The 12,199-nt window shown below is 36.3% G+C and overlaps 1 long non-coding RNA gene across 1 annotated transcript; it reads left to right on the top strand.

The window, feature by feature from the left end:
• The first annotated feature begins 32 nt into the window (after positions 1–32).
• On the top strand, positions 33–2,020 carry LOC142608787 (uncharacterized). Its single transcript, XR_012839556.1, has 3 exons — positions 33–290; positions 498–802; positions 1,654–2,020. It is a non-coding gene; the product is annotated as an uncharacterized LOC142608787 (long non-coding RNA).
• The last annotated feature ends 10,179 nt before the right edge of the window (positions 2,021–12,199 follow it).

Genomic DNA, 12,199 nt, shown 5'->3' with positions numbered 1-12,199 from the left:
TACTCAAATATGAGGTATTTTCTTCTTTCCATACCTTTCTGTTTATGATTCCTTATGGACAATTTGACCCTTTTGTCTGTTACTGTTGATGCTGTGTTAATGCATTAATCTTATTCTAGGTTTTGTGCATCAAGGATTTTTCTTTGAGAAAGTAGAATTCATTAAGTAGTGATCTGGATATAATCAAGGTCCAAGTTTTCATCAAACAAATTGTTGTTTGCTCTTTTACTTCATACTTTTGCTGTATTTTCAGGTTTCTGATTTTTTGTAATCTCTCAGGCTAGCAGATGGTAAGATCTTTCTTACCAATCTTTGTTCTGTTGTTATTCTTTGAAAGTCATACACTGTATATATGGACTATTCATAAGCTATAATTTTGTGATATTATTTCTTAAGGGTAGGTGGTCATGCTCAGTGGCAGAAGTCCCCATATGCCATTTTAAATGATGATGACTTTAGGGATTTTATTTTTGAACTTAAGCTCATGGTGATTGCAGGGAGCATGGTCAGGAATTAGTCATCTACCTTGGATTTCTTGGCAGGATTTATTTTTAACCTGGAATGATTTGCCAGTGTGTCCTTTTCCTAAGTCCTGATTAATTTGCACGCAGTTGTGTATGGCTGAGGTATGTCTTTTAGCTTAAGCCCTGGCCTTTGGTTGACAGAATCAAGTTTTTCATTTGTTTTAATGATTTTATCTGTTTTTCCTTAAAAGATTCATTCTATGATTTAATTTTACACGAGGATGACTTGGCACATGGCATTGATGCTCACGAGGCTAGCCTTTAGTGCTATAAATGAGGTGAGCTGAGCCAAGCCAATTATTTAGAAAATTAAAAGTTCAAGATAGATTTTTTTTTTTTTTTGGAACACAAGTTGAGTTTGAGCTCATCATTAATCTATATTGCACATTAAAGTTTCATTCCTTTCTATTGTCTAACTAGTTTGAGCTTGTTTGTGAGCTACTTAATTAACTTATTATTTTCCAATATATAGTAAATATATAGTAAACACCACCGCTAATTTTTGTTTACATTTTCACAAATCTATGCCAATAATTAATAACTAAATTATAGTTGAAATTAAATTATTTGCAGAAATTAGATAAAATTATTTTCGATTAAAAACTTATGAAAATTAGATTCACCATTACCAACCATCTATTGTATTAAAAAAAACATTTTGTTAAAAATTATATATTATTTTTACTACGAAATGGACTATATATATTATCAACAAATTACAAATAATATTTTAGTATCTTATGAACTTGTGGACAAACTTACATAATCCAATTTTGAGTCTATATTAGTGCCTTTTATATATTTATACATATAAATATATATATATATTTTTTTATTTGAGGAGATAATATTCTATATGTTTAAATCTAGTCTCATGAACACATTATTTATATTTGAGCTTAGCTCATTTAATAGTCAAGTCGTCAAGCCTAAACCTAGGCTCAAGTTTTGCTGTTTACTAAATAAATGAATGTAAAAAAAAATAAAAATAAAAATGTTCAAACCGAGCCGAGCTTGCTTAGCACAGTTCATTTACAGGCCTCATGTAGTTTGGCTCTTAAGCCTTGCCAATTGAAGACATAAATTTTCCTAGTCATTTCATAATTACAGTTTTATGTTGTTAATGCAGTTGAGATCTCAAAACCACTGCATGACACAGGATATTGAAGTATTTTACTCTGCTCTCATTTTCCATTTATGCTGGTAGGTAATTTTTGAACTTTATAATGCAGAGCTGTATATCTGCCCCTTACCAAAATAAGTTGGCTTTTAAGCAATCAGATCAAATGCTTTATTTTTGTTGGTGTGCCTTAGTTCTGTGTCTCGTTTGTACGAGGACCCTATGTATGTCTCAGCTTGTTGGCTAAGAAAATATAAATTTGCTGCCTTCAATAAATATTAGTAATTTATCAAATATGTTTTATAGATTGAAGAATTTCAAGAGTGCTGAATTTATGTGAAGATGATAAAGGTAGTAATTTTGTTGTTTTGGTGTAATGATAGGCATAGATTACCTCCACGGATGCATGTGCTCATCCTGCTTGTAGTTGATTGTGATTGCGATTGTGATTGTGATGGCAATTTATCAAGCAATGGGATACAGTCGTAGAGATAAAGTATGGTGTATACTATAAAAGCTTTCACTTTCACAGATTAATGGTCCGTTTGGATTGAAGGGAAGGGATGTAGAGTAGAGTAAAGTAGAGTAGATTTGGTCCAAAATTAGCCTATTTTTAGCCAACTCTACTCTACTTCCCTTCATCCCTCCCTCCATCCAAACGGGTCCTAAGGCAGCTTGGGGTTCTGGGGGTGGTCAGTGATTCTAGGCTCTAGCACCTCTTGCAGTGATTTTGCACTAACCCCACTAGTTCTCTCCCTCGATAACTAGCGAAAACAAAAACAAAATCACTATCACTATATCAACAAGCAGGATGAAGTGAGCCAATTGCCTGATTGTGAAAACATTTTTGTGAACGAGTGTGATCGAGTTTATTATGCTGCACGAACATGTGTTGTGCTTGGATATGTTGGCGGTTAGAACCATTTTTTTTTTTGGATATGGGTTAGAACCAATTTCTTTGGTGTACTTTGTGTTCAAAAATGATCAAAAATGAGTAAGAGCAATAATGTAATAAAAATGTGAAAAGAAATTTAGTAATGTAGGCTAAGAAATAGTATTCGTTTTCGGAAAGAAATTGGCTTTAAAGCATTTAACATTAGTAAGAGTCCACTCCCCAAAAAAAAAAAAAAAAAAAAAGTAGAACTCTAGCAGTGGTATTGCAATGATGTGTCCGTTGTGCCTTGGGTTCAAATATCACCTCTCTTGTCCTTCCTATTTACCTAACAAAATAAATGAATAAATAAAATGAACTAGAAATTGAATAAAAAAAATCTGTGGTCACAGCAACAAAGACGCAAGTATTTAATTTTTCTTTTTACTACTTATGAAGCTATACCTATCAAAAAATACATATGTTTGTCAAGCTATATTGCTATAAATAAGTCTAATTAATGTGAGGGTTCGTGTAAGCAACACCACCCTTGTTCTCAAGGTGCTTTAAACAACCTAAAGAATGCTCTCAAACCTCTGTTTGTTTGTTTTTGTTTTGTTTCTCCTCGCTCACTTTTCCAATGCTTTATTACCTTCGCAATTTGCATACTATTCCCATTTTTTTTAAGTGGTATTTATTTGACCCAATCATGGACCGGGCCACGTTTGGACCAGCTTTGAGCCTCTACTATATCATAAAATACTGGTTCGGACCTGGACTTTAAGACCAAGCTGGGCCTAGAACAATGGTCAGACCCAAACTACTCATAATCCAGGTTTAAAAAAAAAAAAAAAATCAAGAGGAGGGACATTTCATTCATAAAAAGACTACAAAGAGTCACGAGATACAAAGAGAGCAACAACTTCAGGATAGGATTCAATCAACACCTACCCATCTTGTAATATAGCCTTCAAACTTAAATAAAGGATTAGTAGATCAAATACTCCATGTAATTTTCAATCTCTAAATTTTAACTAGGAAACAAAGTTGTGTACTTTATATTAGATTGTATCTTGAACTTCTAGGTAGAGATGCCACCGCTAATTTCTCTTTTGTTAGTCCATGTGAATCATGGTCCCGAGAACCAAGTCCACCATGTTACACTTGTTTAGACATTCTTTGAATTGTAGGGAGTTATTAATACTTATAGCCCTCCCTCCATATATATCACTATATACAAGAGGTTTATTGAAATCACCAGCTAACATCCAAGGCATGTTATTTAATTCAGACTTAGAAATGAGATTATTCCAGAGAATACGCCTTTCAGCTATTCTCGGGCTTGCATAGACAGCAGAGGGAAGCCAGTTGATGTCTAGAGGACGTACTTTTACCACCACGTGGATCTCCTACTCAGTATTTGCAAGATGGGTGATTTCAACTCTATCCGAGTTCCATAGCAACCACAGACCTCTCTCATACCCAATGGTCTTGATGTGGATCGCTCCATCAAACGGTAGCCTGAAGCACAAGTCACTCATCTCACCAGGTGTCACTCTGATCGCTACCCAGTCATTCTAGAATCGAGTCCAAGAAGACCTATTGAACGATCTCAGCCTTTTGTCTTCCAAAGCTTTTGGCTCTCAGATACATCCTTCCCTAGTGTTGTCTCTTCTTCCTGGCAGGCAGGTCCAAACTAAGCTAAGGCCGCGGAAAACTTTGCCAAAAAAGCCACCACTTGGAATAAGGAACACTTCGAAAATGTGTTTGCTAAGAAAAGAAGAATCATGGCTAGACTAAGTGGCATCTAATGAGCAATAGCTAGTAGTCCTTCCTCCTCTCTTCTACAGTTGGAAAATAAATTACAGTTGGAGCTTGATCAAGTCTTGGATCAGGAACGTGAGCTCTGGGCCCTAAAGTCTCGGATCAACTGGACTGTTTAAGGAGATCACAACACTTCATTTTTTTCATCTGTCCACCTTAGTCAGAAGGAAAAGAAACAGAATCATAGCTATAAAAAAAAGAATGGAGGATTGGATTTTAGAGGAAAGAGATATAGCGGATTTTATTTAGAAGGGTTTTGAAGAAATCTACTCCACCTCCAAAACCTTGTCCCCCCGAATTGCTCCTCCAATCTCTCAATGGCAGGCAATGCTTCCAGATGAAGTTTATGACAGTTTAGATTATGAAGTGTCAGTTGGTGAGATAAGGGTTGCTCTTTGGTCCAAGAAAGCTTTTAAGGCCCCTGGTCTAGATGGCCTTCATGCGGGCTTCTTCCAACAATTCTGGCTGATAGTTGGGGACTCTGTAGTCAAAGAAGTTCAAAAAATTTTCAAGGACAAGGTGGTTCCTGATTATCTGAACAGGATGCATATTGCCTTTATCCCTAAAGTGCAAGGTCCGGAATCGCTTAATAATTATAGGCCTATCAACTTGTGCAATTCTGTATATAAGATTGTCACTAAAATCATAGTGGCGAGGTTGAGACCGTAACTGAATCAAGTGATTAGTCCGCTCCAAATAGCTTTTGTGCCAAATAGGAAAGGAATTGACAATGCGATTATAGTTCAAGAACTAATTCATACTATTAGTAAGGCAAAAAGCAAAGAAGGGTACATGGCGATCAAAATTGACCTTGAGAAGGCCTATGACAAGCTTGAGTGGAGCTTCGTCAGAGAAATGCACATGAGGATTAACCTGCCCCAGGACATAATTTAATTAATTATGAGTTGTGTTACTTCTGTTTCCACCTCCATTTTGTTAAATGGGGGAACCTTGGAGAGATTTTATCCTTCTAGAGGCATCAGGTAGGGTGATTCCCTATTGCCATATCTTTTTATAATTTGTATGGATTTCTTGGGTTAGTTGATTGAGGAAAAGTGCAGTGAGAAGCTCTGGACTCCTATCAAGTCATCTAAGATTGGACCAGCATTCTCCTACCTCATGTTTGCTATTGACATAGTCCTTTTTGCCAAGGCAAACCAGGTGAATTGCTCCACTATTAGAGATGTGCTGGATCTTTTTTGCGACAGATTAAGCCAATTGGTCAGTGAAATGAAGACAAGGGTCTTTTTCTCCCCAAATGTTGACAGCGACACAAGGGAATCTCTTTACGATATCCTCAGCTTTTAGTCCACTCCCTCTCTGGGGAAATACTTGGGCATTCCTATAAAGCACCAGGGGGTCTCCAGCCAAGACTTTAATTTTGTTTTGGATTGAGTAAAGCAGAAACTTGCAAGGTGGAAAGCAAACTTGTTGTCCATGGCTGGTATGGCTAATCTTATCCAATCCTCCTCATCTACCATCCCCGCATATGTTATGCAATGTGCTCAACTATCGAGGGAAGTGCTGGAGGGTATTGATAGAGTCAATCGTAATTTCCTGTGGGGCTCAACTGACATGTCGAAAAAATTGCACTGGATAGAATGGGATAAGGTAACAAAACCCAAAAAGTTGGGGGGTTTAGGACTCCAAAAAATTAAGGGAAGGAATACAACCCTTTTGGCTTAACTGAATTGGCGCTTCAACATCAAGACTGAGGCACTATGGACTCAGGTTCTAAAGAAAAAGTATTGTAATCACCGAAGGCTTGGTTCTATCAACAATGACAAGCTCCCTTTCTCCTGAGCTTGGATAGCCATCAAGAAAGGAAAGGATGTCTTCCAAAGAGGTGCTATGTGGGCTATTGGAAGAGAAAACACTCTTAATTTTTGGTTTGACACATGGTCAGATCAAGGACCCCTTCGGAATTTATTGCAATGCCCTCTAACAAGGGAGTAATACCAGTTAGAAGTTAAAGATGTTGTTTCGGCTAGTGGTTGGAGGTAGGATTCTATATCCATGTTCTTTCCTCAAGATGTTGTGCTGGGAATCATTGCCGCAAGAAGTAGGGATAGGCTTGCTTGGGCAGGGACCTCTAATGGTATGTTCAGCCTCCAAAGTGCCTATGTTCTGGCCGTGGGTTTAGAAAATGCTCGAATCTTTGAAAGGCAATGGATTTGGAAGACTAACATCCTCCCAAAGATTCAATTATTCTTGTGGAAATGCTACCATCAAAGCATTGGAGTGAAGTCCTGTCTATATGCTAGAGGGGTGGATTCGGGCATTGTTTGCCCCTTATGTCAGCTAGCTCTAGAAACCATCATCCATGCCCTCTGTGACTGTACAGTAATTAGGCCGATTTGGCACCAACTAGGTAGAGAGCCGTTCAAATCCATCCTTTTACAGGAGTGAGCTTCTTTAGTGGTTGGACAAAAATGGCAGAGCAAATCACGCCACTCCTCCAAACCAAATTCCATGGAGATACACTTTCCTTTTTGCCATTTGGTTAATTTGGTTGAAACAGAATTCTTGGGTCTTCCAAAACAAGAAATCTCACCACACTATAGCTGTGGAGATTAGACATAGAACCTTAGAGTTCTTTCTATGTGGTCTAGGTCCTAGGAATTCAATCAGACCAATTGAGAAACACATAAGGTGGGAGAGACCGTATCAAGGTTGGTTGAAATTGAACACCGACGGATCATCCTTAGGAAATCTTGGGATTGCAGGTGGTGGCGGTGTTGTACGAGATGAGCATGGGAATTGGGTTGTTGGCTTTTCGAGAAAAATCGGGATAACAACTAGTTACTTAGTAGAGCTATGGGCATTATGGGATGGGCTTAATTTTTGTTTAGAGAAAAATTTATTAATGTAGAAGTTGAGTTAGATTCTAAGATTATTGTTGATGCTCTAACAAATCCTCTTTTGACTAACGTGAGTCAATCTTCTCTCTTGGATGATTGCAGGCAGCTGAGCACTAGATTCTGCCACATTCACTTCACCCACTGCTATTGTGAAGCTAACAGATGCACGGATGGCTTAGCCAGGAAATGTGCTACTCAAAGAGATGATTTTATTTTGTTTAACAGTCCGCTTGTGGACTTAAAGACTAGCTTTAACTTTGATCTTAATGGTCTATACTCTATTAGATGATGTTCTATGCTTTTGCTTTTTTAGTTTAATGAAATTTCCTTTTCTACCAAAAAAAAAAAGGATTGTATCTAGGACCAAAGCTGTGTAATTTCCTATGATCAATGTACATTCATTCTCAAATCAATAAAATGATGAATTTTTCAATTGTAGTTTTCTTATTTTTTCCAATAATTAAATAAATGACGACTCTATTGTAAAGCCCCTAATCTAGGTGAGAAACGTAATCAATTGAACCTCCATTTTGAGAGGCACCAACGTGAACTCACCCATTCACATGGGTTTGGCCCAAACCCATCAATTCAAAATAGGTTAGGGCTAGGGATGGACACAGGTGGGGGCCCGGGCCTCCCCTTGCCCAAATTTTTTTTTAGTAGGTTGATTTTCAAAAAAAAAAAGAAGACTTGGGCCCCCTTTACTTTTTAGCTTGGGCCCCCTCTAAAATTGTAAACCATTAAGGCATTAACCCAGCTAGCCAGCCCACATGTAAAAAAAAAAAAAAAAAAAGAGGTAAGCCCAAAAATGTAAACCTAGCAATGAGCAGTCCGAAGACTCCAGTCTCCAAAAGGAAAAACAAAAAAAACAAAAAAAAGAAAAGAAAACCTAAGGCTAAGAGGCAAGACAAAGAGATTTTGCCGCTGCCCACACCGTGAGTGAAGCCGCCAAAACGCGAGGTGTGATCGTGACGCCGCCACCATTCCATGCGAGACCCATCTTGCAGACCCACGTGACACCCATCTTGTCGTGACGCTGCTATTGGCTTTGATCTGCTCCAACCTTCACACTTCACACACAAGTATTTAATCTATCCTTCAAAATCTTAGAATTTGTGCTTGTGGTGTTTGTGTTTTTACTGATGAGTGCATTTGTGCTTGTGTTATTTTTTTTTTTTGGTGGCTTTTTGGCTCTGTGACTCTGTGTTTGTGTCTTTGTGAATTGTGACTCTGTGTTTGTGACTATCTCTCTTATATTATATAGATAAAAGAGAGAGAGAGAGAGAGTGGAGTCTCTAGAGATTAGAGAAAATATCAGTGTTTGATTGTTTGTTATGTGGTAGTTGGGCAATAAATAGGGACAAGTCACAGCAAAAGGAAAAGTGATTCAACTTTCAAGTAATAAAAATGGTAAAGTGTTTGTTGGTAGTGCATAATAAGTTTATAGTGTCAGTAGTGGGACTGGGTGACTAGGTGAGTGATAGAAAAAAAAAGAAGGTAAAGATACAAAGACAAAAGACAAAGATAAATCATATAATATAATAAATTGTCACACAAATTTATTAATATAACAGTGATTCACTTGCACCTATTGTTAACTCATAATACTATAATTAATAATTTGAAATTAGATAAATTTATAAATTGAAAAGCAGTGAGAAATACTAAATTTATAATTAAATGCATCATGCATATTACTTAGATTATAATATTTTCTTTACTTAGTAACAACAATTAGTTTGTTTGTGAGATAATATATATAATTCTTATTTTATTTGTAGATCATGAGAACATCAACTACAATGTTTGATTTTTTCAAAAGAAAAGATTCAAATTCTTTGAAAGTCAATGTAGTATTGCCAACACTAATGTTGTTATTCCAATTCCGGAAAATGCCGATGTTCCAATTCTAGAAAATATTCATTCCCTGATTCCGAAAAATGTTGATGTTCCAATTTCAGAAAATGTTGATATCCCAATTCCAGAAAATGACCATATCCCTCAAACAAAATTTCATAAGGTTGATATTGATTCTTTGGATTATGATCTCAAAATACGTAAAAAAATATGGAAATATTATGTTAATCAACGTGACAAAATTCGACGGGCTTTCATTAAAAATGGTCCCCACCAACCTTGTCTAGAAAAATACAAAAAAGTGAAGAACACAATTGTAGCTTTCAAGCTTCTTGGTTTGGATACCATTCAACATTGCTTGAATATTCTTCAACAAAAGATGCAGCTTATTGTTTACCTTGCTTTATCTTTCATAAGCCAAATGGGCTTATGGGACAAAATGCATTCGCCATTAGTGGATTTAGAAATTGGAAAAAAGTTGGGGGCAAAAATTGTTATTTTCAAAGTCATATAGGCAAAGATCCTAACTCGGCTCGTAGAGTTGAAAGCATATGTGTAAGGATTTGATGAACCAATCGCAACATTTACAAAAGGTGATTGATCATTTCACTAAAGAATAAATTGCTAATAATCGGTTGCAATTGAAGGCCTCAATTTATATTGCCCGACATCTTGCCTTTCAAGCTATATCTTTTAGAGGTCGAGATGGAAGCTTTAGTTCATCTAATCGTGGGAACTTTCTTGAATCATTGGATATTGTGACTTTTTGGAATGAAAAAGTTGCTGAAATAATAGAAAAATCTCCCAAAAATGCAACCTACACATCACCTAGAATTCAAAAGGAAATTCTACATGTTTTCCCAGCCAAAGTGAAGAAGGCCATTCGGGAAGAAATTGATGATGCAAAGTTTTGCATAATGGTTGATGAAGCTCATGATGAGTCCATGAAAGAGCAAATGGCTGTGGTTTTTAGATATGTTGATACAAAAGGCTTTGTGAAAGAACATTTTTTTTGGGCTTATTCATGTTGTTGACACTACGGCTTTGACTCTAAAGAAGGGGATCTATTCTTTGTTATCTCAGCATTGCTTAGATATACAAAATATTCAAGGGCAAGGATATGATGGAGCAAGCAACATGCGAGGTATGTGGAATGGATTACAAGCTTTGATTTTGAATGATTGCTCATATGCTTACTAAATTTATTGTTTTGCACATCGTTTTCAATTGGCATTAGTAAAAGCATCAAAACAAGTTGTTCCCATTAGTGGGTTTTTTCTAAAATTGATTTTGGTAATCAAAACTGTTAATGCTTCATGCAAGCGTAATGAGCAATTGAAAGTTGCTAATGCTAATGAAATAGTACGTTTGATTGATCTTGAAGACCTTGAGACTAGAAGTGTATTTAATCAAATTGGTACTTTACAACAGCTTGTAGAAACACGTTGGAGTTCACATTTTATATTAGTTTCTAGCTTATTAAGGATGTTTACTCCAACATGTGAAGTTTTACTAAGTATAATTGATGATGCAAGTGATGGTGAACATTGGGCAAAAGTAGAGTCAGCTTATGATGGTTTAACTTCATTTGAATTTGTCTTCATCTTGCATCTTGAGCAGGAAACTATAGAGATCACTGATAAACTTTGTCAAGCTTTGCAAAGCCAATCTCAAGACATTTTAAATTCCATGCATTTGGTTTCATCTACTAAAGCTCTTATCCAAAAATTTAGAGATGATGGATAGGATGACTTAATTGCCACTGTGATATCATTTTGTGAGAAGCATTGCATAGATGTCCTAGATATGAATTGTTATGTTGGGAGGCGAGGCCGAGCTCATAAACAACAAGATAACTTTACAGTTAAGCATCATTATCGAGTTAATATTTTTTAAGCTGCAATAGATTCTCAACTGCAGGAACTGAATCATCGGTTTAGTGAGGATGCAATGGAGTTACTTAGACTTAGCTTAGCTTTAGAACCTTGAGAGGCATTAAATTCTTTCAGAATTAGTGATCTTTGTTTGTTGGTAAAGAAGTTCTATTTACAAGATTTCACAGATTATGACAAACAAGTGTTGGAGAAGGAACTTTATCATTATGAGCATAATGTAGTTTAGGATCCAAAGCTCAAAAAATTGAAAAGTTTATCCGAGTTGTGTCAATGGTTAGTGAGAACTGGAAACTTAGAACACTACAAACTTGTTTTTATAATGGTGAGACTTGTGCTTACTCTTCTGGTTTCTATTGCAACTACAAAGCGTGCATTTTCAGCTATGAAAGTTGTCAAAACTAACCTTCGTGACAAAATGAAAAATGATTTTTTGACAGACTCTCTGATGTTATACATTGAAAAGGATATAATTTTGACATTTAGTTTGGATTCAGTCATAGATGATTTTGAAGATTTAAAAGAGCGTCAAGTTCCCTTTTCATAGATAATTTATTAAGAGACAATAGTGTTTTGTGTCTTTTGTTTTTGTTGGTAAATGATTGCATCTTAATATATTAAAAAACAATGATTTTTATATATTTGTCTCCGGCCCCCTTAGCTTGAATTCTTGGGTCTATCCCTGGTCAAGGGCTCGCTCTCTCACAATAAGCCTCACACACTCTATGGTGACGAAACTTTTAGGACTTTGAGATGGACTTAGTTTAACTTATAACCTCTATATCAGTAAGATCTTTATTGAGATAGAAGTCGAATCTATAGTTAGGATGCTCACATCCCATAACACCTTATTGTTCTTCACTTCTTATTACTCTTGTAGAGTTGTAGTGCTATTATATTTCATTGTAGGTTCCTACTCCATCTTTTTGTATTGTATTTCGTACTAACTTTTAACAACTTTGCTACGATGAACTTTTACTAGTAAGAGTTCATTCACTGTAGGAAGTCCTACTTTTTTTGTCATTGAATAATTTGGTTTTTACTCCCTCCCTCTCTCTCTCTCTCTCTTAATTAATCTTGGACTCTTTTTCTCTCTCAAATTTGCATGAAGATTGGCATTTGTGGAGGAGGTTGTGGGTCGTGGTGGAGATTTGTGTTTGTGTTGGAGATCGTTGGGTTTGGGTCATGGTTGTGGTTAGGGTATGTGGTTTGTTTCGGTTTGGGTCGCAGTGGTTGTGGATGGGTATATG

The sequence above is a fragment of the Castanea sativa genome, chromosome 1, assembly GCF_040712315.1.
Source record: "Castanea sativa cultivar Marrone di Chiusa Pesio chromosome 1, ASM4071231v1".
Classification (NCBI taxonomy): domain Eukaryota; kingdom Viridiplantae; phylum Streptophyta; class Magnoliopsida; order Fagales; family Fagaceae; genus Castanea; species Castanea sativa.
Note: the sequence above shows the minus strand (reverse complement) of the source record. Positions and strands in the feature narration are given on the sequence as shown.